The sequence below is a fragment of the Harpia harpyja genome, chromosome 3, assembly GCF_026419915.1.
Source record: "Harpia harpyja isolate bHarHar1 chromosome 3, bHarHar1 primary haplotype, whole genome shotgun sequence".
NCBI classification, from domain to species: Eukaryota; Metazoa; Chordata; class Aves; order Accipitriformes; family Accipitridae; genus Harpia; species Harpia harpyja.
The window spans coordinates 684,245-709,463 of NC_068942.1; the positions used below are offsets into that span (position 1 = coordinate 684,245).

General features: G+C 49.7%; 1 protein-coding gene across 7 annotated transcripts in view; it reads right to left on the reverse strand.

Annotated features, from left to right (window-relative positions):
• SLC8A1 (solute carrier family 8 member A1) overlaps positions 1 to 25,219 on the reverse strand; it is a 124,108-nt gene that overhangs the window by 85,620 nt on the left and 13,269 nt on the right. The gene's annotated exons all lie outside the window — the stretch shown is intronic.

Below are 25,219 nucleotides of genomic sequence, written 5' to 3' on the forward strand. Positions count from 1 at the left end.
TTTAAGTCTTCACTGTTGCTGTTTCCTACCCATTTCTCTGACTTTCCTTCCAGTGTTTCACTGATTTTTCAAAACTGTCAAAAAATGGAGGGAAAAAAAGAAAAACCACGCTCTCACTTCTTTTTGCTAAACAGACTTTCTAAATCTGATGAAATTCTGAAATGCTACAAAGTGACCACAGCCTTTGTTTTACTTTTCATTTGCCATATCAGAGATTTCTTCCCATAAACCCAAGGAATTCTGGAAAAGATGGAGTATAGGAAAGGAGAGAAGTTTAAGAGAGAAAGAAAGAATTTCTTCCCCAAACCTCCCTGTGACTTGACAGTCACCTATAGTCCTGTTTGGAAAGATGGAATAAGAGCCAAAAAGCAAAAAAGGTGAAGATTCCAGGTTTTGCATTGGTTTAGGGATTTTTCCTGGATTAATCTAGCATTTTCTTATTTCAACACTGTGAGGTTTTGTATTTTTTCAATTAAATTTCTTTCCCCCCTCTTCAACCAGCTCTACCCTTCAGACTATGTAATAATTTTTCCTATTTAATATTTCTCTAGCTCATCTCGCATTTGCTTCCAAAAATAGGGCTCAGCACTAATTATTTCTGGTTCTGGGAATAATTAACTCAGACAAGAGCCCTCCCCATACGCAACCTGCATTGCTCCTGCCCACACAGCGCATTGTGTCTACATTTATTACATCCAAACAGAGTTCCATAATTCTTTGTGCAAAGAAAATTGTAAGACACAGGACACCATCCCCTGCCGGGAAATTTTGGTTTCCCGACGCCCAAGATGATACACCCCAAAGCCTCCATGCCGGTGAACCGCTGTCTCTTAGGACATGCTACCCCCCGAAGTCCAGGGGCAGGCAGTTTCCTAGTTACAAGGTATTTGTCTTCCGCACCAAGTGTCCATTTACTGCTGGTGAGATAGGGAGAACGAAGCTCTGGGGCATTATCAGCCTAAGTCAACACATACTATTAATAACCATTACTTCTGCACTGCATATTGCTTGGCACCCTCAGCCAGATTAGCTCTGCTTTTTGCATCACAGCTGTACACATGCTTATTACCACATGGTTTACAACCAATGCAATTACTTGGGCGATTACCAAAATCTACAGATACGGCAGAAAGACTTTTTTTATCTCTTGAGCCATCAGAAAACCTCCAGGGCTAGAAAACCTCCAGGGTTAAAAAACCAACAATAAAGTGACTGTCACAGGGATTAAATTATTTTTTTTCCCCCCATACTTGCTTGAGTGTTTACTTTTTTTCTGGTTTACATGCAGAACTGCCCTAATCATCCTGGCAGTAGCATTGCCAGGCCCCGTTTCTTATGGCGAGAAGGGAAGAAGGTGACCGTGAGCGCGACCGCCTGCCTGGGGGAAGATCCTGCCCGCGGGCACAGCCGAGCTGGTGGAAAGCAGCAGCTCGGGTTAGGACGGGTGAGAGGTGCTGGAGTGACCAGCTCAGACAGGGACAGAGGGAATCGCTGCCCCACGATTGCAAATTTCTGGCTATTTGCAGGGCATAACCAAATGAGTTTGTCTGCTTTTAATTCTGAAGCATAATACTTACAGTCCTTTAAACTGTCTGAATTAAGAGACGGAAAAAAAAAGAAAGGAAAACCTGGAATAAGGACAAAGCAAACAGAAATTATGTTCAGAGAAGCCTCCTGATACCTCTCAACGTCCCGTGCTGGAGAGAAAGATAAATCCTAAAAATCTTAAACTTTCCTACTTCCAGCAAGTGTCATAGACAGAAAATCCTGGCTTTGCAAGGGGACACCAGGGACCCACACTGTTTTGGCCAATTATACCCTGTGTTTCTGCTGTCCAGTATCCTGCCTGATACAAGATGTGCCCTTGTGTGGACCAGCAAATCAATGCTTACAGGTTTTTGGAAAGCCCCGTGTCTCCTGGGTACATGGCTCAGGACCTCCAAGCAGTGAGCAGCTGTCCTGGTTTTGTCCTTATAATGCACATTAGGAGACAGAATGACTAGGAAGCAGGTGACAAGCAAGATGAAAATACCTCAGTGAATTATTTCAGACAAACCATGCCCAAACCCATGAGCTTCTACTTCAGGTTTGGAGTGCAGTGTGGAGAGCCGAATCCAGCCTTTCAGTCCAGCAATAGCTAGAGCATATTAGAAAACCTGCAAAGGTCCGTTGGTTTCCCTCAAGAGCTGCCCGGCGATTGAAGCTGGCAGGAGGCGGCTGTGGGCAAGACACGGTCCCTGTTTTCTCCCCCCAGCAGACTCCATCCCACCTGTGTGTTGCTGAATTGCAGAAAGCTCACCCCAAAGCCCACCAGCTGGCAGGGGAGCTGGAGGAATGATGGACACCAGGAGGTTCCCACGAGCTGGTCCCAGACCCCCGTGCCTCTATTTCCCACCTGCAAGGGCAAGATTTATGGGGTTTTTTTAGGCTTGTACAAAGTCTGCAAAGTCCTTTGGGAAGGATGTGGTGTTACCAGGTGCTGGCATGGCAGGGCCCTGCTTTTGGTCCCTGGATGTGGAAATATTGCTCCGTCACGTGAACCAATAAGCTGCTGTGGGTGCTGGGAGAGAGTGAGCAGAGAGGTGGTGCACAGGAGGGAGAATGCCACAGAGGCTGGGGAGTGGGGACAAAAGCGTGTGGCCTGCACGGTGACAGGTAGAGGCACAGCTGTGGGCTGCAGAGGAGGTGAAGGACAGCAGAGCCAAGGCAGGGGTGACCCGTCCGACCCGGGTGTTCTCAGGAACCCACACCGTGGTTAAACCACCCAAGGGCAGCTGACAACACACCGTGTACAAAGCATCCTGCACGCACCAAGAGGACTGGCAAGCAGTGGGGTTCCCAGCACAGGCAGGATGATTACACAGCTAGGAGAGCCAGGCTGGGCTGGATAAATCCCAAAGGGCCACTACTGGACGAGCATGGGAACACAAGCAGGAGCAGGGTGGTTTTCCCTGCACGATGCCTGTGCTGGAGGACAGGAGCCGAAAGGGACGCTTTCGGGGCAGCAGCCCCCGCACACGCAGGTTCCCATTCACAGAGTCTCAGGCAAATGGGAGATGCTGGATGCTGTCTCCAGCCACACACAGCAGGGCAAAGATTTTCCTCGCTGCCCTAAGACATCTATTTTTAAACTATTACATATGTTTCCTTTCATTACCAGTCATACTCATTTGCTTTGAAAGGAGGTTACAAATAAGGAGAAAGCCCCTTGTTAATTAAGTGACTGGATGGGCCCATGCCTTTGGCTGAAGTGATTTATTGCCTCCTCCCGCCCTTAGCAGCCACACAGGCTTAAAGGCTGCACGAGGAAGAGCTGCTCTGCTCTCGTTTGGAAATGAGCTGGGTGAAGACCAACGTGGAGGAGATGGGATTGACCCCACTCATGGGGTGCCTGTCTTTTAACCTCTAGACAGCTCTTTGGAGGGGAGGTCCCCAAAAAGGGGGTCCTCCCTGCATCATGCTGAGCACAGGTTGAAACCTGTCCCCAGCTCTGCCAGCACTGTGTTTGGTGTTATTTACTCTGGAGCAGCAAAATTCGCTCCTGCTTGGCATTTATGAAAGGTATAAATACAGACAGGACAAAAGGACAGAGATTTCCTAAAATCTCATCTACAGGCATTTTTCCATGCACAGAAATACCCCTACTCTCTTCTAACGCAGAGGGCAACTTGTAACAGCAACTGATTTATCAGACAGGTTTCTGGCTGCCTTTGGAGAGGCGGCCAGAAAGTACCACTGGGAAGTGGGCTTCCTTGGGTGACGAGAGAGAGGGAGGAAAAAGGTGAAAAAGGCCTAAAGGAAAAAGAAGAAAGGTATAAGGAATAACATAATGGAGAGGGAGAGGGAAAAAAGAAGAGGAAGTGGAAACAAAGTTTAAAACAAGCTTCAACAGCCATCAAGGAAGCAGAAAATAAAACGAACACCTGGCCTCCAACAAGGTGTTCAAATGCCTCAGTTCTGGGTATCAACAGAAGAGCTCAGACGGGCAAACCGGAGGGATGTTATTTGGAGCAGCTTGCTGGCTTTCCCTAGAGTTTAATAATAGCAACTGTATTTATACGACTAAAATGTTTTTGTTAAAAGGCTAAGTACTGGTATGTCACGCTAGTCACTTTAATTTAAAATAAATTCTAAAAGTTCTCACTGGAAAGGCTTGCAGCTAACTATAAATATATGCAATATGCAGATGGATTTTTTTGAAAGCAGATTTATTCTTCTTCAGAGGCACTAAATTGCACAACAGTGCAGCATTTCTGTGGCACAAATTTCCAGAGGCCCCAGGAGTCAGGTTTTCCAACTGGTCTTGCTGCAATTTTTTTTTAGCCCTTCCGCACAGAGCGGCAGCTCTGTCTGGTTTGATGTGGGGTTTTTGATATGTGAAGAGATTTTAAAACATAAAAGAGGGAGAGAGAAAGGGGAATATTTAAAAGGAAGAGTCCTGGGCAGGGTGACAGCCGTCATCCTCCCTGTTACTCTGGGCGTTTGGAGGAAAAACCTGGTCCGTCGACTATGGGACCGAAAGCAGCGACCCAGACTCCAGTCCTGGGGCTTCTCTAGGCGAGCGACAATGGCCCCCAAGCACTCACCGCATTCATCACTTTTCCCTGAATGGAAACGGCAGAAAGTTTCCTCCAAGGTTGTCCAGCCTGTGCCCTCCGCTGGCAGCACCCGCAGCGAGACGGGACAGCCCTTCGCTCCCCTTCCTTCCCAGACACAGGGAGCTCTTTGCTGGTGGCCAGCGGAGAGCAGAGCCCGGTGAATCCCTTGGTTCCCGCGGCGCGGAGAGCGCCCAGCCCCACCTCCCATCCCCTCTGTGGCCACACCAGGAGGTACCACAGGAGGATGCGGGCGGCCCTTTTTACTGAACACTTCCAGCTCCTTTGCAAGCCTCAGGACGGGCCAAAGGAGGTTCATCTGCTCCTGCAAACCGGCCCAGCCCCGGCCGCTCCACCGGCCCCTCACCCAGACTCTGGCCAGCAGCCCCCTGCCAGGACAGGGAAAGCAGCCGGCCGCGTTGGCGCCTGCAAAGGGACCAGCCGCCTCCCCTCTTCTTGTGCTCGCAGAGAGCCCCAAAACACCCCCGACGGTCTTTGCACGCGCTTCCTTCGGCTCGTAAGCGTCGCCGGAGCGCGCGGCATCACGCGTTTGCGCTGCCCTAGCAGCGGTCCCTCGGCGAAGCGGCAGGGCTGCGGCAGCGGGCGCGGAGGCCAGCAGCGCCGCAGCGGGCTCTGCGGCGGAGCCCTACCCTCACCGGCGGCTTCGGCCCGACGACGCCTGGCACGGCCCCGGCCCCGCCGGAGGGCACGCTCCGTTCGTGGGCCTTTGCCGGGAGCAGAGTTTTCATGGCTGCTGTTAGAAGGGATAATTAGGGTGAGCTCTTCAGAAGGGACTGAAGTCAGCCTGCTACCAGATAGCAGGAAATATTTATAACAACCGCTTCCAACTGCAGCCTTTCATCTCAAATCTAAACAGAAAGCTGAAATCCCCAGGCCTGTAAGTTGATACCTTGGCTATATATGGTCAAAGAACTACACGGGGGAGAAAAAGATGCAAAGTCCCAAGCAATCCTCGTACGCGCGGCACCAATGAGATCCATTACCCTCCGCAAAACTAACAAGCCCGTGTCGTCAATCAGCCTTGAAGTACGATTTTCACACTGTTGCATTAAGAGCTCTGCTCTCCCCGGGATGTCTCAGCATGCCACACTTACAGCCACATGTACGACAGGGCGCAACACGCTGCAAACGCACAGAGATGTCCCCCGGCCTCGCGTGCCTGCGGCCACAGTTCTGAATTATAAAGCGCTATTAACTATAGCAAAGTCGTCGGGTGTCCCACTGCACTCTTGAAGCAAAGCACCGCCAAGCAGAGGCAGGGCATTTCCTGAGACACTCACTGGCGAACAGGGGAATGGTGTTTTCTGGTATTCAGGCTTGCAGAAATGAGAGAAAAACAACTCCTGCCTGCAAATGGACCTAGAAAATCACAAGGCATTGAAAACGCTTTGCTTCAGACGCTAGTGGTGACTTAAGACTTACCCTTTGCGAAAAAGTTCTTTTGATAGCAAAAGTCCACATTTTCCACTAAAATGTCCTACTTTTTTAAGAATCCCCCACGTGTCCTTCTGCGGCAGCATGAACCGAGCTGCAGAGCTTTACTCAGAGAGGTGCTTCATGTGTCACACGTGTTCCCGCAGCTGCCCGGCCCCCCGGCCATGGGCAACAGCACAGGGGTGCCTGTGCCCCCAGTGCGGGGCACGCGACCTGGCACAAGGTCCTCCTTCACTGCTGAGGGATTAACAAACTGGAGCCTGGCTGGGACAGCGGTGTTTTCTTGTCGCCCTCCTCTGCTTTTAGCTGAGTGTTTGCTAACCTAACACTGCAGATGTCAACACTGTCCTCCATTCCCCTTCGGCTTGCAAACTGTTGCCTACCTCCCAGCTTTCAGGTTTACTGTAATGCTGGAAGAGTCGCTATTTCTGGCTTTGCTGTGTGGTCGGGAAGGCAGGGATGTTGCCTCTTAGGTAAGACACAGAGTAGGGATGTATGCTCACAGACACACAGGCTTGAAAACCGGCATTGCAGGTTTCCCTTGGGGGGGGAAGAACAGGTTCATAGCCCCTGAAGAATCAACGACTTTGGCCCTGTGATACTGAGTGCTTTCTCTCTCCAAGACACTGCTGTGCACATGCACTCCATCACAGAGATGGTCTCATGTTCAAAAGCAAAGAGCTGGCATTCCTGCTCTCAGTCTGCTGCATGTAGGCTTTGAACAGCTCACCCGTAACATTAATCGCAAACCAGTCAAGTGAATTCGCCAACTCACATAAGCCTTGAGCCGGAGCTCACAATGCTTGGTCCTCATCAGGAGATCAGCCTCTGCATAGGACATCTCATAAAGCAGTCTGACAGGCAGATGAACCCATGTGCCTCTGGGGTAGCCTGTTTCTTTTTCATTGCAGTTGAATGCCTTCCCACCCACCCTCAATTCATTACTTTCAACTCAGTTTCAAGAAAACAACAGTGAACATCTGAATTAGAAAAATAGAGATTATGAAAGAAAAGTAATGTTTCCTTTTGCGAGATCCAACATACTGTCTCAACCTGCTTATTGTTACTAGGCAAACAGCAGCAAATTAATTTCTGCATATGTCCCTGCCATATGTGGTAACAAAAACATGAGAACCATTTCCATTTAACTACAAACCCTCTTCTGTTTCTCATTCTGTAACTCATGCTGTATCTCAGCAGGGCATGGTCACAAAACCGCCAACCAACCAAATTTTGGCCTCAGTCAGTGCCAAAGCAGCAGTAACGCCAGCTAGCTATGCCACAGCAAATGGTGAGTTCGCAGGGTGGAAACAACCATCAGACCCAACAAACCTCGTTGCAGTGATAGCAAGTAAGAAAACGCAGGCTTGAGAGCTGCGGTTTGAAATACAAACCCCAATAGCTTTTGCTGGTAGTTATTACGTGGGCTGCATCACAGTGCACACTTGGCTGACCTAACCGGTGCCGGCGCATTCGCAGCAGGCGGTCGTCCTGCAGGCAGCACCAGGCAGCACGCACACGCACCACCACCCACCCCGGTGCAGCCCGGGGCACGTGCCCAAAGGGCACTGAGGCATCCTGATTTAGATCCCAGTAAAACACAGCTAATTTATTGATTTTTGACACCTGAGGAGTAAGCCCACCGGACATCAGTTGTCCCTGCAGGGAGCCTGTGAGGCCAAACCAGGAGCAGAATTATGCCTGTGTAGGTACCCACAGCGCATTTTGGGGCAGGATGACCCAGGCCCACGTGGTTTGAGGCAGGGTACGAGCCTTATTCCACGGAGCCCATGACACTCAGAAGACAAGCAGAGGAAACTGGAGTGGTGGGATAGAGGGGAGGCTGTGGTGGAAACAGGGACAATATGAGGAAAGACAAGAGTTCTCTGTGAGAAGAAGGGGTTTTCCAACCCCAGAGGAGGACTAGGTGTGGTGAGGAGAGACCTGGATGGACGCCTGCGGACCCTTCCCAGCTCCCTTATGTGCTCCAGAGCCACTTTGCTGTCAATCTTCATTCTGCATGCCTCAGAAGCCTGGTTACCTCTGACCATCGGTCTGCATTGCTCCCTGCCTGTGTGCCACAACCCAGCGCGTGGTGCTCACAAACACGAAATGTGGAAGGACAGACCTGAAAAGGAAGGTACATCTGGTAGATGTGCCCAGCCACAAGGTTGGAAAGGAAAAGGACCAAACCCCAAAACAGAGCAGCAATATTTGCATGCAGACTCATGCAGTTGCAACCCACCCAATTACACTCCCTAGCTGACAGGCAAGAGCTGTATGCGCTCTTTCAGATGGGCGTGCAGCATCCTCGGTAGAAATCTGACTGTTACAAATATTTGTTGGATCTTCTCTCAGCAATTTCAACAGATATAACCCACAGGTTTAGCTACTGAGGAAAACTCTTCAGGTTTATCTGCAGTCTTTTATACTCCTCTAGACTTTAAAAATGCGCCGCCTTTGTCTGCAGCTGATAGCTTTGAGATTTGAAAAGAGCTCCTTTGCCGAAAGAGCAGCTGTGGATCTTACCAACAGAAGCAGTGGCCAGATGATTAACCCTCCTGCTTCAAGGCATTTTCAGCCACAGCTGTGGCTGAGCTGGCTTCCCTCTACCAGGCTGCAGCCACCCTTGCAACTCTTCTGGCAGAAAAGGGAATTATTCTCCCTTCACCTGGCAGGAGCTGCTCCCGAGGCCTCAGTGCCCGTATCCACAGGGCAAAGACAAAACGGCCTCGCGTTCCCCGCCAATGCATTCTCCCTCCTCCACTCGGCGGAGTCAGTGCAAAGAAAGCTCCCATTGACAAGATAATGAGAAGGAAGAAGTACAAGCCTGAAAAACACATCTCTGATGGGAGCGTTTCAAAAGGCAGCCAGCTTCCAGAAGGCAAGAACTATTCTCCACCACATCAGTTATCTACAGAGATGTGAGAAACCGGTTGACAATGAGAAATCAGATAATAAAAGCTCTGATTTAACTCATTAAGGTTTCCATTATGGCTCCAGGTATGTGTAGTCCCAGCGTGTGCTGAATTTTATTTATGCCTGCATTGCAACCACCTTTGGAGAGCACTGCTACAGGGCACAGAGCAACAGAAGAAGAAATTGAAGGTAATTTTGTTCTGCTTCTCAAGAGATGTGAGCCATTTCCACTGTCACAGCATGCAAGCAAACCTCCACCTCCCTCACAACTGAACCTTCGCCAATGTGACTGTACCCCTACAGCAGGATCATGGCCCAGGGCCTTCCCAGCACAGTAAGTCTCTGCAGGTCACTCAGTGTTGTGATGTGGATTTCTGTCATTGAGGACTGAAGTAGGCAAGGGTGACATTTTGTTTTGTCCCAGGTGTCTTCTCTAAAAAACAAGCCTTCTCCTCCTCCAGCTTTTTAAATGAAAAACAGGTATGCTTCTGTGGAGTTTCCAATTTTCCTCATTTTCACTGAGAGGAGAAAATGCAGTGAGGTACTTCTGGGGAAAACCCCTCAATCTAACATTTTCCCAGTTCCAGCTGTTGTAGGGATGACAACCAACAACCTTGTACAACCTCTGTCACGCAGAGAGGTAAGCCAAATGACCTTTACAGGCCATCTCTCGCAGCTTTGACATACATAGCTATGTTGTATTTGTAGTTTAGACCAGCTTTGAGATGAAGCCTTTCTCTACAGCCTATCATTTACGTTTAAAAATCTATGGCCTCCATCTTGACCAAAATCTGCCTGCAGACAGCAGAGAGATCCCACAGAGCAATGAAGAAAACCTCACTGGAATGTCAAGGTCACCCAGGCTGTTTGGACACACCAGTAGGCAGAGAAGATCCTCAGGAGATATGAGCTGGGTTTTCCTGGAAAGCTTTTACCCTCCTGGGTTTTGCCTCTGTCGTGGTTTAAGCCCAGCCAGCAACTAAACACCAGGCAACCGCTCACTCACTCCTCCCCCCTCGGTGGGATGATGAGGAGAAAATATAATGAAAAGCTCGTGGGTTGAGACAAGGACAGGGAGGGATCACTCACCAGTTATGGTCATGGGCAAAAAACAGGCTCAACTTGGGGAAGAAACAAAATCAATTTAATTTACTACCAAACAAATCGAAAACAAAGATAATGAGAAGTAAAACCAAATATCAAAACACCTTCCTCCACCCCTCCCTTATTCCTGGGCTTAACTCCACTCCCGATTTCTCCACCTCCCCCCCTCCCCCAGCAGCACAGGGGGACGGGGAATGGCCTTGGGGTCCGCTCATCCCACCTTGGCTCTGCCGCTCCTTCCTCCTCACGGGGAGGACTCCTCGCTCTTCCCCTGGTCCACCGTGGGGTCCCTCCCACAGGAGACAGTCCTTCCCGAACTGCTCCAGCGTGGGTCCTTCCCACGGGCTGCAGTCCTTCAGGCACAGCCTGCTCCAGCGCGGGCTTTCCCACGGAGTCCCGGCCATCCTGGGGGGCATCCCCCTGCTCCGGCGTGGGCTCCTCTCTCCCCGGGCTGCAGGTGGGCATCTGCTCCCCCGCTCCCCTCCATGGGCTGGGGGGGACAGCCTGCCGCCTCCCCACGGGCTGCGGGGGCATCCCCTCCTCCTTCCCTGACCTCGGTACCCGCAGAGGGGTTCCTCTCACATCCCACTCCCGTCACTCCCTGCAGGTTTCCCCTCTTAAATCTGTTCTCCCACAGGTGTTACCACTGTCACTGACGGGCTCAGCCTGGGCCAGAGTCAGGTCCAGCTTGGAGCCGGGGGAGCTTCGAGCAGCTTCTCCCAGGAGCCGGCCCTGCGGACCCTCGCCGCTACCAAAACCCCGCCACACAAACCCAAACCAGCCTCTCCTGGCAAAACCTGAAGAGAAATCCTTCCGCTGGTTCCCCCTCACTTGTAAGCGCTGGGGCTGCATGACCTGTTTTGTAATGGGACTGATGGAGAAACCCAGGGAGGAGCAGGAGAGAGCAATGCTTGTGCTGGCGTGTCTCCAGACCCACTTTGCTCACCCTGCAGCATGCCCCCATCCTCGGGAGAATGTCCATGTGGGAAGAGCCTCCCCTCATGGGTCAGCAAATGTTTTGGCTTCCAGCCTCCCAAGGGTTTAAACTCAGCCAGTTAGTCCCAGGTTTCTTACAAGCTCACCACAAACTAGTCTGCCTCAGCCTCTCCTTTTCATACAGTAGCTTCACACCACCCTATTGCGTTAATGACGCACTGTTCTTTCTGCGCTAGAAGTCATTAGTGCGGTGGTGTTGGGGAGATAACTGCTGCCAAATCAAGGCCCCTGCTCACAATAACTGGTGCAAAGAGAACATTGTTTTACTTCATTTTTAATGACCCAAATGCAAGCCTAAAGCTACCCGTGTTCAAACGCGTTAGCAGAGCTCACCAGTTCTCCTCTAATTAGTACATGTGCTTAAGCACAAAAAGAAATAAATGAAGAAAACTCATGCCACAAATCAAAGGGTACTGTACCCCAGCAAGGACTGGAGGGCAGGCACTACACCCCGCTCCCCATGGTTGCTGGTGGAGATCACCATCACGCCGAGCTCTGGGTCCAAAGCTGGCACGTAGCCTTGTGACTCCCACCTGCTCCCTTGCAGGATTTTCCATCACGTAACTAGGGTGCTAGAAGCAAATCCCTACTTGTAAAGAGCTGTTGCACAAGTTGCCTGACTTGATATATACCTTTTCAAAGTACTGGCTTTCACAGAGAAATTGAGATGAAGTGTTGTTGCTTCACCTTCTGCCACAGTTGCTGTTAGCAGGGGTTTTCAAAACACTTGGCCTGAAATCCATCCCCTGTTTAAGTTTCCAGAGTTAATGAAGGAAAGTTTGGTTCAAAATGCGACTTGAATTTTCTGTGAAGCAATAAATAAAAACCCTCCCCCCAGCCCCAAACATCAATTAATTTCTTCAGACCTTCAAACCAATTTATTCAGTTGCAACTTTCCTTAAAGGTAAAGCTTTCTTCCCTAATTAAATAATGTTCACACAGATCAGTACATTTTCCCTCACTTCCAGCAAAGGAATTTTAAACCTCCGCTCTAGCTGGGAGGGAAGGGATTAACACAATATTAAATATGGAGCTCTTCACGTTAACTTTTTTCCTTCCCTCTCTCACATGCGTGTACCCATCCACACAGAGTGTGACTACCTTGGCACCAAAATGCTGACCAATAGCAAGAAAATTCAGATCAATTTAGTTCTCTCTTTGCCCTGCACAGAGGTCTTGTTTGGCAAGGCCAGAAGAATTCTCTTTTCCTCATTGCTTTTACCTTTGCTGCCCAGTGCCAAGCCAGGGCTCTCCCTAAAAGCACACTGAAGCTGAAACTTGTGCAATATCAGCTCAATGCATTTAAGACATGGATATCAAACTCATGCTGTAGCAAGAGCCAAACAGCTTTTTCCAACCAGCTGGTGCAAACTTGAGCAGCCCAACCTTGCTCTAAGCTTTGATGGGACTAGGGGCCTCTGAACATGACCCTGAGCATGTTGTAGCTCTGGAAGTGCTCACCAGCAGCCAAGAGGAAGCACTCATATGAACCATTGTAATTTTGGCCCCTCTTTCATTTTCCTTCCACCCCTCCTTTTCCAATTTTCATCATGCATTCACCTCTCTTTTACCTTATCCCGCCTCATCCCCGTACATGCACTTCTCTGGTCTTTCACGTACTCTAATTGTTGAGGCATAGGCATATGTGACCCTTAGATATATAGACATCTTGAGGTATATGCATTCCTTTTGGAGATGGCTATAGTTGCTGCATGAGTAAGTCCATCTACTCACACCAAGGGGAAAGGGCAGTGGTGCAAATTGGCTTTGTAGCTGAGCTGCGCAATAGCTGAAGGAGACAAACGTGCTGTGTCCATGAAGCAGAGCAGTGGCTGAGCGGTGCCACGCTCCCTTTGATGTATAGGATTAAGTGCCTGGTTTTTAAACCCTGGGGGTCTGACTGTATTTTCCAGAAGGTCTCTTTTTTACACCATGCGCGTGGCTAAGTGTCTGAGTAGGCTGCTGTGGCTCTCCCTTCTCACTGGTGCTGGACTCTGCTCTCCTCTTCTCCACTTCACATCTGAGACCCGAGACCCCAGCACGATACCACCGTGCCATAGCCCAGCCATGGGATTACAGCGACTGGGGGTGGAAATCAGCACCTCTCGCGCCCCACCTGCATGGCCCCATTGCAAGCCAGCCCCGTGCTCGCACCCACGGAGGTGGTAGACGTCTCCTCTCACAGGTTTCCTTCCAGCGTTGCCAAGCCTCTCCCTCCTGCATCGCAGCCAGCAGCTAACAGTTTCCCAGCATCTCCACTAGAAATGCACTACTTTAGCAGTTTAATGAGCTCCCCAGGTTGAGTCTTTTACTGACTCCCCACAAATCACTGAAAGGACAAGCTGCTGGCTTGGTTCATTAGCAAGTGCTTTGTAGAAATCTGTTTGTTTGTATATTTGCAAGAGACCAACATGCTCATTCATAGTAGGTCTAGGAAGACTTGAATTGAGAAGTAACTTAAGCCTCCCACCTTCCCTTCCAGCTCTGCAGGACTGACAATAGAGGGCAATTTTCTCCCCAAAGCACGGCAAATTCTCCCCTGGCACACCAAGGGCCAGACAGGGCACTCTTGATACTAGTCAGCGTTTTTCTTAAAACCCCAACTCTTGGAGCTCTGGGATTCAACAAGAAATTTAATTTTCGCCTAAAACACAATGAGTGAAGAACCCCCTGAGGCTTTAGCTCTTGGCGCGGCAGAGGAAAACATCACCAGAAAGGCTCAGACAAATAAAATGAACCTCAGTGGCATTGGCATCACTTTCAGGTCTTGTAACACTTTAAGCAGCTGAATCACCAGGGAAGCTGTTCATGACAACATCACAGATGCAACTCATGGGTTCTGTGTATGGACCTAAAAGAAAGTGGGGGCAAAGACCAGGCAAAAGAGGAATACCAGGAGACAAGGATGCAGGAAAAGGAGCTCTAGCCTGTTGCTTATACTTTTCAAAGTTACTGCCTTCAGGAGGTAGAAGCCCTCTGGCACTTTATATTTAAAAATTAAACAGGCACGAACTCCTTTGGCACCCAAGGCTGAACTAAAGCCTTCCTTAAGGGTTTGAAGTTGCTGAGGAAGAGGGATTTTGGAAAACTTCAGGCTGGTTCTGCAGTTCTACTCTGCCAGATGATATGAATCCATCCAAGCTTTCCCTCATTGTGGTTTTAATACATTAACACCCAGAAGCAGCTATGGGATAAAAGCTACCACTGCAGTCCACAAAGCTTGCTGGCTCAGCTGGCACAGAGTGCAACAGTGAATGCTTGAACACAAGGCAGGCACTTTACAGGGAAATCAAACTGCCCTCCTGGCTTGCAGAGGGCAGGCTAAAGGATCAGAAGTCAGGGGCTATATGTGCGCTGTGGCAAAGGAGGTGGGAGGGGAAGTAGCTGCTTTAGTAGCTAGAGCAAACTTGTGGGAAAATAACCTAAGATAACTTTGCAGGATTGTGGAGCAAAGGGGAACATCAGCATGGTGCTCCCTGGAGATACCAGGAGGCCCCTGGCTGGCAGGCACAGGGGCAGGAGCTTTGTCTCCTGTGCATTGGGAGAGAAGGGCACGAAGACTGTTTCTCTTTCTCAGGCCAAGTATTTACAACCCTTTCCAACTTCCCCTATGTTTTCAGGATAGCCTCTCCTTGCATAGGTGTCTGCAGTGGTCTGTGCCCAGCTGCATGGAAGAGCAGAGCATCCCCCTTTCAGTGCCAGAGCTTTGGGTTCCCATTACCTGCTCTGGAAGAGGGAGGACAGCACACAGAAATAAGGGACCCGTGGTCCACAGGAATTTTCCTGGCTCTTCTCTTCAGATGTGTTTCCCAGGTGAAGTTTAATAAGCATAGCCCCTAGCCCACCGCTGCCTTCAGATCTGTTCATTAGCACCTTTGTGAGGGCTTTCCAAGACTGCCAGTTCTCAGGGGGCTGAGATGCAGTGTTTTAATTGTATATAATTAAATACTGCTCTCTTATCTAGATTTCAAAGTTTACTGTTGGGGCTTCAGCACCAATGTTCTCTTCCCCTCTAATTAGCTTCCTTAATCTGTGCAGCCTTGCTTCTTCCCCATGGGGACAGGGCACTCCTGCAGGGAAGCTTGGATTGCATCTAATTATTAGCAAAGGAGACAGACGGCAGGCGAGCACTGGCCCTGTCCCAGATATCTGTTGGGAGCAAAGAGCCCAGATTGGGTGGCCACAGGGAAGCTCTGAAGGTTGCATGTGTATGCACGCATTTGGTATTCCTGCTCCATCTGTAGGTTGCTTTGCATGTCACCCTTTCACGCATTTGTGGCAGAAGACGATGCAGGACAGAGGCCACCTGACTGAAGTGCAACTCACATGATGAATGCTTTTGCCTGGGTAGCACATAACAACAGGAGAGGAAGAGTTCCCAAGACCTCATCTGACCCAATCCTGTCCTAAAAGAGACAGTACACCTGAAATCTTCAGTAAAGTTTTGAACAGTATCTCTTAAGCTGTCCTCTGCTGTTGACAGAGGTCACCCACTCCCCCAAGCTACTCCTGACTGGACCCATCTGTAGTAGGAGGAAATTTGCCCTCCTGTCTGATCTGAATTGCCCCTGTTGCTTCCTCAAGACCCTGCAGACATAGAGAGTATCTTATTGCCCTTTACACAGCTCAGGGCTTAGACCTTCCCTACGCCTGTGTCCTTCTAATTTAAACAGCCCCAATTCTCGCAGTCTCTCACCTTGGGTCACATTTCTCAGACCACCAGTCATTTTCTACGCTTTCTGTTGGACTCCTCCCAACTTCTTCTGGAGTTAAGTGCTCAGAGGTGGACACAGCAGGGCAGAGAGCACGTAAGGATGGCTGCGCTCCTCGTGAATATCTTCAGGATGACGTCTGTCTCATTCATTGCAAGAGCATGACGTTTTGAGCTCAGATTTGGCTGCCGGACCACAATGGCTCCCCCTGACTCAGTTGTTCCCTCCCACTTGAATTTGTGCTTGTGACTATTCTTGCACAAGCACTTTACAGTGTCGTGCTTCTGCTCAGGCTATTTTCCAGCCCGTCTCTGTAAATCCCCATCCTACCTTTGATAATGCTTCCAGCCTCTCCACTCTTTCTATCTGCAAGTTTAAACACCAGACTTCTATTTCCATGCCCAACAAGCTCCAGTTCAGGACGAGCGCCTGCTGAACACCTTTTCACCCGATCCAGCGTCATGTTTCTCTTTGCAGACAGGTTTGACCCCGTCACCCCAGTGGCCCATTTAACCAGTGCTTCCTTACAACGGTACTGAACAAGGCGACATTAAAGGCCCTTCTGAAGCTCAATGATATGACAGCCACTGCTTCTCCCTTACCCAAAAGGTTGGCATAAAAGGAAATTAGGTTGCCTTGGTAAGATTTGTTCTTGACAAATATATGCTGGCTGTTATTCATCTCCTTGTTATCTTTGAGGTACTTACCAATAACGTGTTGATTTATTCTAGGCTGTTTTAGGTACAGAAGCAGACCTAATCTGGCTGAGCTGCTTTTGAAGGCAGCTCCTGAGCTTGCCTGCAGATCTCAGTTATTGCCCAGAAAACCTAGCAGCTCTAAGAGCCCCTCAGGCATTCCCCTAACAACACGAGGTTAGATTTCAGTGTGCTCGCTGCGTCTGCAGACAGGTAGTTTACATCAGCTCTGTCCTATACCTGCAGGCCTCACGAACACAGACATCCACAGAGGGACCTGCTTCTTGGTGGAATCTGTTGTTCGGCTCTCTTCCCCCTCTCCCTCTGCATTGCTAAGGCATGGACAGGGCATCTCCTTCCCCTCTAATTCTCGTCCAGTTCATGCTCGGCCTGACTCTGACCCAACACTCCCACGCTGCTCTGTTACGATCCTCCCTACTAAACTGACGCATTTTCAGGTTTTTGCATGATTCTTTCTGAGTTCCAGGTCACTGGAGAGCTCGTGAGTCAGGTAACTCTCCTGTTACACTTCCCTCCCTTTTCCCTGTGGTAGGATCATTTGTGCCTGGGGCATTAATGCTAACTTTGTTTATATTATTTTTACCCTATGTAGGAGTGACAGCTTATCCCCCTAGGTCCCATCACGTATCCAGTCGCTAAGGAGGAACATACATTTCAATAACCAAACCTAAAGTGTGAGTGTAAATCTACTGAACTAAGCAAATACAAAGCCCTGTGCAGACTCTGGTGCCAGGTAAAACCTGCTCCTCACCTGCTCGAGCCAAAGCAACAGGTTTCATCTCAGATCCAGCCTCCTGTTCTCAATGAAACCGGTGCATCTCTCCCCTGCTCGTCGCAGCTCTCAGCTCCATTTATTCCAGACTCCCTGCAGAACAGACTTTTTTTTTTTCAGCCTCGTAGGCTGTGACAGGGCTGCGTATTCATGCAAGAGCTGTGCAGTATTAGGACAGCAGAGCCCGGGCTGCGCGATGGCGTTGCCGAGAGGGAAAGGAGGGCCGCGGCTGAGGACACGCAGCTCCTCGGAGCACGATGTCCGCAGCCTCCAGACAGGCGTGCCTCTTGCCCGTATCTAAAGGCATGCCAGGATACGTCATCTGTCACGACACGGGCGAGAGGAGCGCTCCGGCTGCCCGGGCAAGGTCTTGGGTGCGAGGACGGCAGAGCCAAGGCCGCGAGAGCAGCGCAGGGACGGGAGGGCGAGCGCCGGGAGCGCGGCCGTTAGCCCTGCGAAGCTGAGGGGCTGCCTGGGCAGTCTGAGGGGCTGATGGGTGCTTTAACGGCTCGATATATTCCTACTCCAAATTGTTTGCAAAGGCCCAGCCCATAGCGATTTTGTTCTCCTGGAAGCCAGCAAGAGTTTGGAAAAGAACTCAGAGCAAATCAGTCCTTTTTTTTGTTTTTTTCTGGACCCAGCAGGAAACTTCATGTCCTCCTTATGTCCCAGCCAGCGAGACAACAGCCTTGTCACCTGGTGACGGTGCATCTGGCCTCTGGGAAAAGGCTCTCCTCAGGGCATAGTGGCCCTGTGGTTAATTTAGAGCACGTCGCATGACCCCAAAATAGCGCAGTGTGTGGCTACCGCACACCAGCATTGCAACAAGAGCAAATAACCAGAGGGATCACTCAAGCACTCCAAAGAGCAAAGAAGCTTCCTGACACCAATACCACCTCCAGAAAAAGCCAAAGGTAGTATCTCTGCACTGGAGTCTACTCAGCCCATCTCCATCCCCGTCCTCAGCCATCTGAGAGCATCTGCACTCGGAGGACCTTCCCCTGGAAAGGACTTTGCTCTGATGGGCAGGTGTATGCCATCAGCTCCATCTCTCTCTTTCCAGCACCCAGTTCACGGGGATCCAGTCTGTGCCCCCGTTCTTCATTATTGCTTTGTTTCTCATTGCCAGACACATTTTATTGTTACTTTGATTGTGTAGGAAGGAGTCCAGACACTATGGAAATGGAACCATATAGGGACTGGACGGAGGAGGCACATGCTGGTCACCCTCTTACTTGCACAGCAGTGGGAATATTTTCTCTCTTACGCTAAGATATTTTTAAAACAGAGAATGCCGTTATTATTTGTTGTCACCCAGGATCCAGCATTGCCATTCTTGGAAACCAGCGCAACGCCTTCGATGTCAGTGTCAGAAACATTATTAGTAGAGTTTTTGATATCTCCCGAGATGTCCTAAGGCTAAATGGCATTTATGACTTGGAGAGGGCTGACCTTAACTCCAACCATGCCCGAGACTGCAAAGCAGAGAACATGCCCACTAGCACCAGTGCAGCTAGGCCATGCACCTGGCCATCACAAACACTGTGGCTGTGAAAGACTAACTTTTAATCAAAGCTCCTGATCTGAGAGTACTGTAGAAACACAGGTGGTTCAGCAAGACCAGCCTGTGAAGGTTAAGCTAACACAGTTATCCTACGGTGCTGGAGAACAGGGGAAGGAGCAGAGACAAGGGGTAGTATCGGTGTCTTCCCCCTTGCATGGCAGCGATGCGCGCGTCCTTGCTAGTGAACCTGTAATTTTGTCCCTGGGGTGAGCAAAGCCGGCAGGGACACATACAAGGCAGACCCAGCCATGGAGGACGGTGCATCGCCTCTGGTACGCCTGCCTGCCAAGGGGAGAGAGACATCACATCTCCCCACCGCCGGCAGACAGCCGGCCGATAGCACTCCATCCGCCTGCAGCGTGCGGGATGATGCCTCTGGGCTCAGCCTCTGCCCCCGCGGAGGGTCTGTTTCTGACTCAGCCAGTTGTCTGCCAGGTCCAGCTTCTTCTCTCAGTTTGGCTTTGGATGAGAGCAGATGTTTCTCTGCCCATCTGCACAGATGCTTGGATGCTGGCTGTGGTCAGCTGTCTGCTTTTTGTTCTGTCACTCCCGTTTTAAGCCCACAAATGCAGCCCTCCTGCTGGAAGAAAACTACCGAGTGCCATCCGCCGAGGTCAAACCTGGGGGCAGAGTATCAGAGGAAAGGAGCCTATTCCCAAGGCAGATGCACAACTTGAACTCAGCACTTGCATCGGCGTCCTGCGTACCAACTATTTACCTCTCCCTGCTCAAGGGTTTGCCACAAGTAAAGGATCCCATGTGCACAGGAGGGAGAGGGATGGATCCCTGCTCTGCTGACAAGACCTGCGTATTCTCAATGATGGTGGTGGTAATGCTGCTGCCAGCAGTGCTCAAGCACGTGCCAGGGAAAGAAGAGATTCTGCAAAGGGGGACAGGGCTTCTCCTAACCCCCACTCTTGTCTCACCAGCAAGGAGCTGCAGAGCAGCGCTTCACTCCAAGATAACTCTTTCCTGCGCCAACAAGCTTCGCTAGGTTTGCTGCTTTAATTTCTTAAAACAAGCCTAGATCCTGTGTTTTATAAATTACTACAATGCATTTAATAGGTAGCCTTTTCATAAAGGAGCACAGCGGATGTGTACACAGGCCCTGATGAAGCTAATAACTGCCTCTCAATGGCTTTCAGAGAGTTATTACATATTTAAGATCCAAGCTCCCTTAATCAACCACAGAGATGCAGCTGGCAGCAGTAAATTGCTAACAACAGCTCATTACAAATAAGGAAACATTGGTTTTTCAAGGACAAAAACCATGTCAGTTCTTCAGTGAGAGCTTGTCCTCACCCTTCCCCCCCCCACTCCCCCCAGTGATGTGCTGGCACAACTTGCTTCGTCCAATAACACAACCTCACCGCCTAATCCGCTCCACAGGGGACATCATCAAATCAAGTTCCTAGATTTCATGACTTATTTGGGCAAACGGCACAGACTGCATCCCGTGCTGACTCTCCCCAAGCACGCGACAGGCAGGACTAGTCCCACACCACCGTGATGACATGCCACAGGAGCACACCCACTGGCCTTACTCTGGGGAGGAGAGGACCAGATCAGGCCACAGGACATTTAGAGACACAGTTGCCAGTACGTGCTTTGCCGGCTTGAGACCTGACGTGGCACTCGGGAATGATTTTTTCAGTACCCACCACGTCCGTGTCACTCAGTGCCCAGTCTGTATGCACAGGATAAAGGCAAGAACCTGCAGGCATTTGGGCACAGGAGGAAGGGGAAGGTCTGTGAACACCACATGGCCTTATTTCCTTGCTGTCTCCTAACAGAGATGCGGGGGTTGTCCAGTGCAAACGAGACGAGCACAGCAGTTTGAGAGAGATGCACATGGCTGGGAGATATTAAGGCTAACATTTTAGGAGCGTTCAGGAAAGACTACAGAAGAGGAGAAAAAGAAAAGACAGCTCACCCTGTTATAGCTATATCTTCCCTCCCTGACGAGGGGACGACCAGCTTTTGGCTTTCGGGACCCAAAGCAATGACACCTTTCAGCCCCAGGGAACTTCTCCTCCCCAGAACTCCCCTGGAAAGGGAAAGAGGCCCCCATGCCATGCCGCAGCCCGCTGCGACACACGTACTCAGCTCCCTGCTGTGGGCCATGGCCAGGGCCACCTCCCTTGAGATGGACCCAGGGCACTGGGTGCTCCGGCCAAGGACCCAAGACCCAGATCCTGGTGGCCGTATTTTGAACTGCTGGCAAGTCCCACTGGGCCAGGCGAGACTGCCAGTGGCAAGGGGAAAACATGCTCTAAAACCCAAGCTGGGCGCTGGAAGCAGGCCGAATAAGAGTTTAATCTTTGTTTGGTCTGTTTTGATATCTCACACTGTGCCTCCAGACATTAACCCTGCGCAAGCCAGGGCTTGTGAGGGAGGGGAGGCACCCTGACACATGCAAACCAAGTGGGACGGACAAAGAGAGAGATAATGTGTTCAACGATGAAATATGAAAAGGGGAATGTTTGTTTGCTTCACCTTCAGCCTGGTTTACAGCGGTATCTCTGCCATATCAGACGACTCTGCTCTTCAACTGTGTCCTACTGCAAGGCTGACCACGCTGGAGGTTTCATTTTTTTCTCTGAAGCTGCAGGCCATGGATGCAAAACTGAGCTAGAGAGGTCCCAGGGCTGAGTCAGGATTTTATTTTTGCTGTTTCTTTAGAAATATCTTACCCAACTTCTTTTGGAAAAGAAAAGGGGAACTTAAAAAAGCAGTACCACTTCGTTCCCCCCTGCCACAATCTATATTTATTGACACTGACATTTTTAAAGGGCTCTTGGGAGGGAGGTTATGTGGTCTCTGGCGTCACTTTCCCTAAAAAATCAGAGGATTTTAGCTGATGTCACTGTTAGCATTTGGCTCCTAGATTTTTGCTTCCAGAGAAATGCCAAAGCTGGCTTGGACAAGTCAAATTCAATGGGCCAAGAGTGCCACTTCCTAAACCTGCAGCAGACACCTTTTATAAAAACAGCTCAACTATACATATGAACAGCCAGATCTATTGACATAAGATTCTCCATGCATTTACAAGTGTAACTGCATAGGTGAAGTACCAGTTTAATGGGTTATCCATATAATTGTGTGTACCATCTTCCTCACTGACTTATTAATGCAGTAAAAAATTTTCTTTTGGGGGATGTGGGTGCAGACATCTGAAATGCAGATTGTAATAGATCTCTAGTTGCAATGTTATCTCTAGAAAAACTACTAGTTTTTGAACATGAGAGAACACGCAGTTTTCATATAGCTTTGCAGTCACATCTGGAAGCAGTGCCCCTGCTGATGTTTCGAGACAGCAAGGAGAAGAGATCGCATCAGCTGGGGGAAGGATTGCTTCCTCCTCTAAGATAGGAGGCTGGACTTCTTTTGAATTATTTGGCATTCAGTCAGGAGATAAAAATACACTGGCTACATGAACCAGTGACCTCTTCTATGATCACAATAGCTGTGGTAGATGGGTGGGCAGGAAGAGCCTGCAACTACACATCTTCTCCATGTTGTCATCAAGAGAAAGCTTTAATCGTTAATGGAGATGCAAGACAAGGCTGGAATCACCTTGTTGAGGATGGCCCCAGAGGGAAGGCTCTCCCTTACACTTTAAATCATAGCACCCTCTCCTACACCAGTGTCTCAGAGCCCCAGCTACCTGTGCAGTATCACTGAGACTGACCTTGCTGAGACCCAAGTCAGGCATCTTTAGCTTTCCCACATAGCTTGGACCAATCTATCGTACAAACCCAGCTAAACCCTTTGCAAAACACATTCAAATGCTGTTTCTTTCACTTGCCAACATGCACCCATTGAACACACAAGCTGTGCTTCAGGAGCAGGGAGCAGAAAAGCATCACTCCAAGAGGCCACCAGGCAGTGCCGGGATAAAATGTTCCACAGGAGGACCAACTTCTTCTCCATTATACATCTTTTTTGGTAGCATCGGAATGAGGTCTTTGTTTAAATGCACAGGAGTGGCATGGCTTCAGCAGTTACACAGCTATTTTGTGTGCTCTGGGAAAGGGGACATCAACAGATTGCAAAATGGGAAAGTCTCTCTGGACGCTGCAAACAAACAACATGTTACGTAATTGGGCCTTTTGGGAACTGGAGGAAGGTCTCCAGAAGATCAGTGCCCTCCCAGTGCTTTCTAATTTTACTGGGACTTACCAGCAAGCCAGCCCTCTAATAATAGAGGCTTGTATGCAGTTTTCTTTCATCCTCGTGTCCCCCTGCACTGCCCTACCTTTGTTGTTAGTGCCGCAGAAAAACACATCTTACTCAATTTTACCAAGCTAATTGATACAGCCTAGAATGGCAGAGCTGAAGAGGCACTAAAGACCTTTAGAAAGGGCAGCAAAGCCATCTCTTGGCCACCAGAGCATGGGAAAACCCGGAGTTTTAGAACTTTATTGAATCAAATGTGCTGGGGAATTGCACCATTCTACGTAGCTGTGATTTAGCTGAAGCACAGCACTAACAAGCAGTGATATAGCAAACAGGCTTTAGCTCTATAATCCACACAATGTGCTAGCACATCTTTATTCCCAATAGAGCAAATTCTTCCCAGGGAGGATGCCTGTAAGCAGCACCTCAGCTTTAGGACCACACCGCCTTTGTGCTGTAGGGCTGTCCTAAACTTGTGCCCAGGCGAAAACGGACCTGCGGGAAATTTTCTGCAAGTCAGATTATACCATCCAACAGCTGAACATGGACGGTAGCAGCTAAGTTTTAGATGAATACCTACTGCCTTTCAGGCACATGAATAGACTGCAATTTCTACAATCAGTTTCACCCTTCTCCCAGAAAAAATAAGGCACGTGCATGTCCTCTCCCATCTGAATGGAGCAAGCCCCTTGGTCAACATATGGCCCTGCAGTTGCCACCTCCTCCCACCCCATTCCCCAAGCCCTCATTTGTACCAGGCTGTGAACTCCTAAAGTGGTGCTTCCCATGTCCAGTCCCTCCTTGTGATTCCAGGGAGAAATAGTTTAAAGGCAATAGAGATATGATAGCAATTTCCTGGCATCTGCACAGAAAAAACACACTTGGATTTCGAAGAAATCTGTTTCCCCCCATTTCTTGCTTGCTGTGCACATGCTGACAGCCAGTAAGAAAAGGAAGGAGAAGGCTTGCTGCCAGGGGGAGGGCACACCAGCATGCCCTGGGGAGGCCAGGCAGCAGCTCGGACGGTCAGCCCATTTCCAGCACACCTCTTGGTTACTGGGCTGTTGGCAAACGTCAGCAGTCAACAGCTTGGTGGAGGAAAGGCGGTGGGCACAGCACAGCGGGGAGGAGGCACTGCCGTCCCGCTGCAAAACCCCACATCACAGACTGAGCACCAAGACCATCACAGCGCAGACACAGGTGACGCTACCTGTCTTTGATGAAGGACAGCACAGAGATCCTGGCCAGAGTGATGGATCCAATACGAGGGGGAAGCTGAAGCCCCTCTGAGCACAGAGCCTGTGGCCATGTGTTTGGCCTGCCATGTAAACATGTCACATCCCAGGGGAACTGAGATAAAAAATCAAAGTTTTCCTGCCAGTAGCCCAGTTTTGCTAGTGCTGAGTGACCTGGTTAAAAAGTAAAGAGCCTTCGGGGGATATCCTTATAGCCTAGTTCATTGCATCTCTGCAGACAACTCCCTGCTTCTCCCCAAATGAAAAAAAAAAAGAAAAAATTCGAATAACTGCATTCCTCTCTGCTACAGTTATCATTCAGGAGCCATGAACAATGGCATATCATGTGCTCTCAACCCTTGTGTGAACAACATGCATGTTCTGGCCTCCAGACTGCTGGAGCTATGAAGTTCTTGCTTAGTTTTTCCTGAGAAGTCAAAACCCCAACTGGTCTAATATGCCCGAGAACTACAAATCACTTTTTTCTTTCCCCCTGTGTCAAGAACTTTTATGATTCCCCTATTTGCTTCATTCTCCCTGTGCACACAGAGCCGATACAAGTAACAGACAGAACATAAGGCCCGCTCTTGGCACTCATCGTGGGTCTGTCTCAGCTCCTAAGAGACCACTTGCATGATATGCAGCACTCAAGCCAACATTTAGCTCTCCCTTGACACAGCAGTGCCCTTTTTGTCAGTGACTGCTCCAGGTTCTACACAGTGGTTTTGTGCTACAGATTCTGTTGTTGGCAGGGACTGATCTACAGACACAGACTTCACTGCAGGAAGAGCCTGGGGCTGGAACAACGCAACTCCCAACCCTTGCTCCTCCCAGAGCCCCAACTGGGCAACGAAATGCCTTCATGACCTACCCAAGGATAGATGTTTTCAGCCATGATTTACTGGGCTAATTTATATTCTCTACATAATGTAATAAACAAGGCTACGGCACTAATAATTTTTCCACCATCCA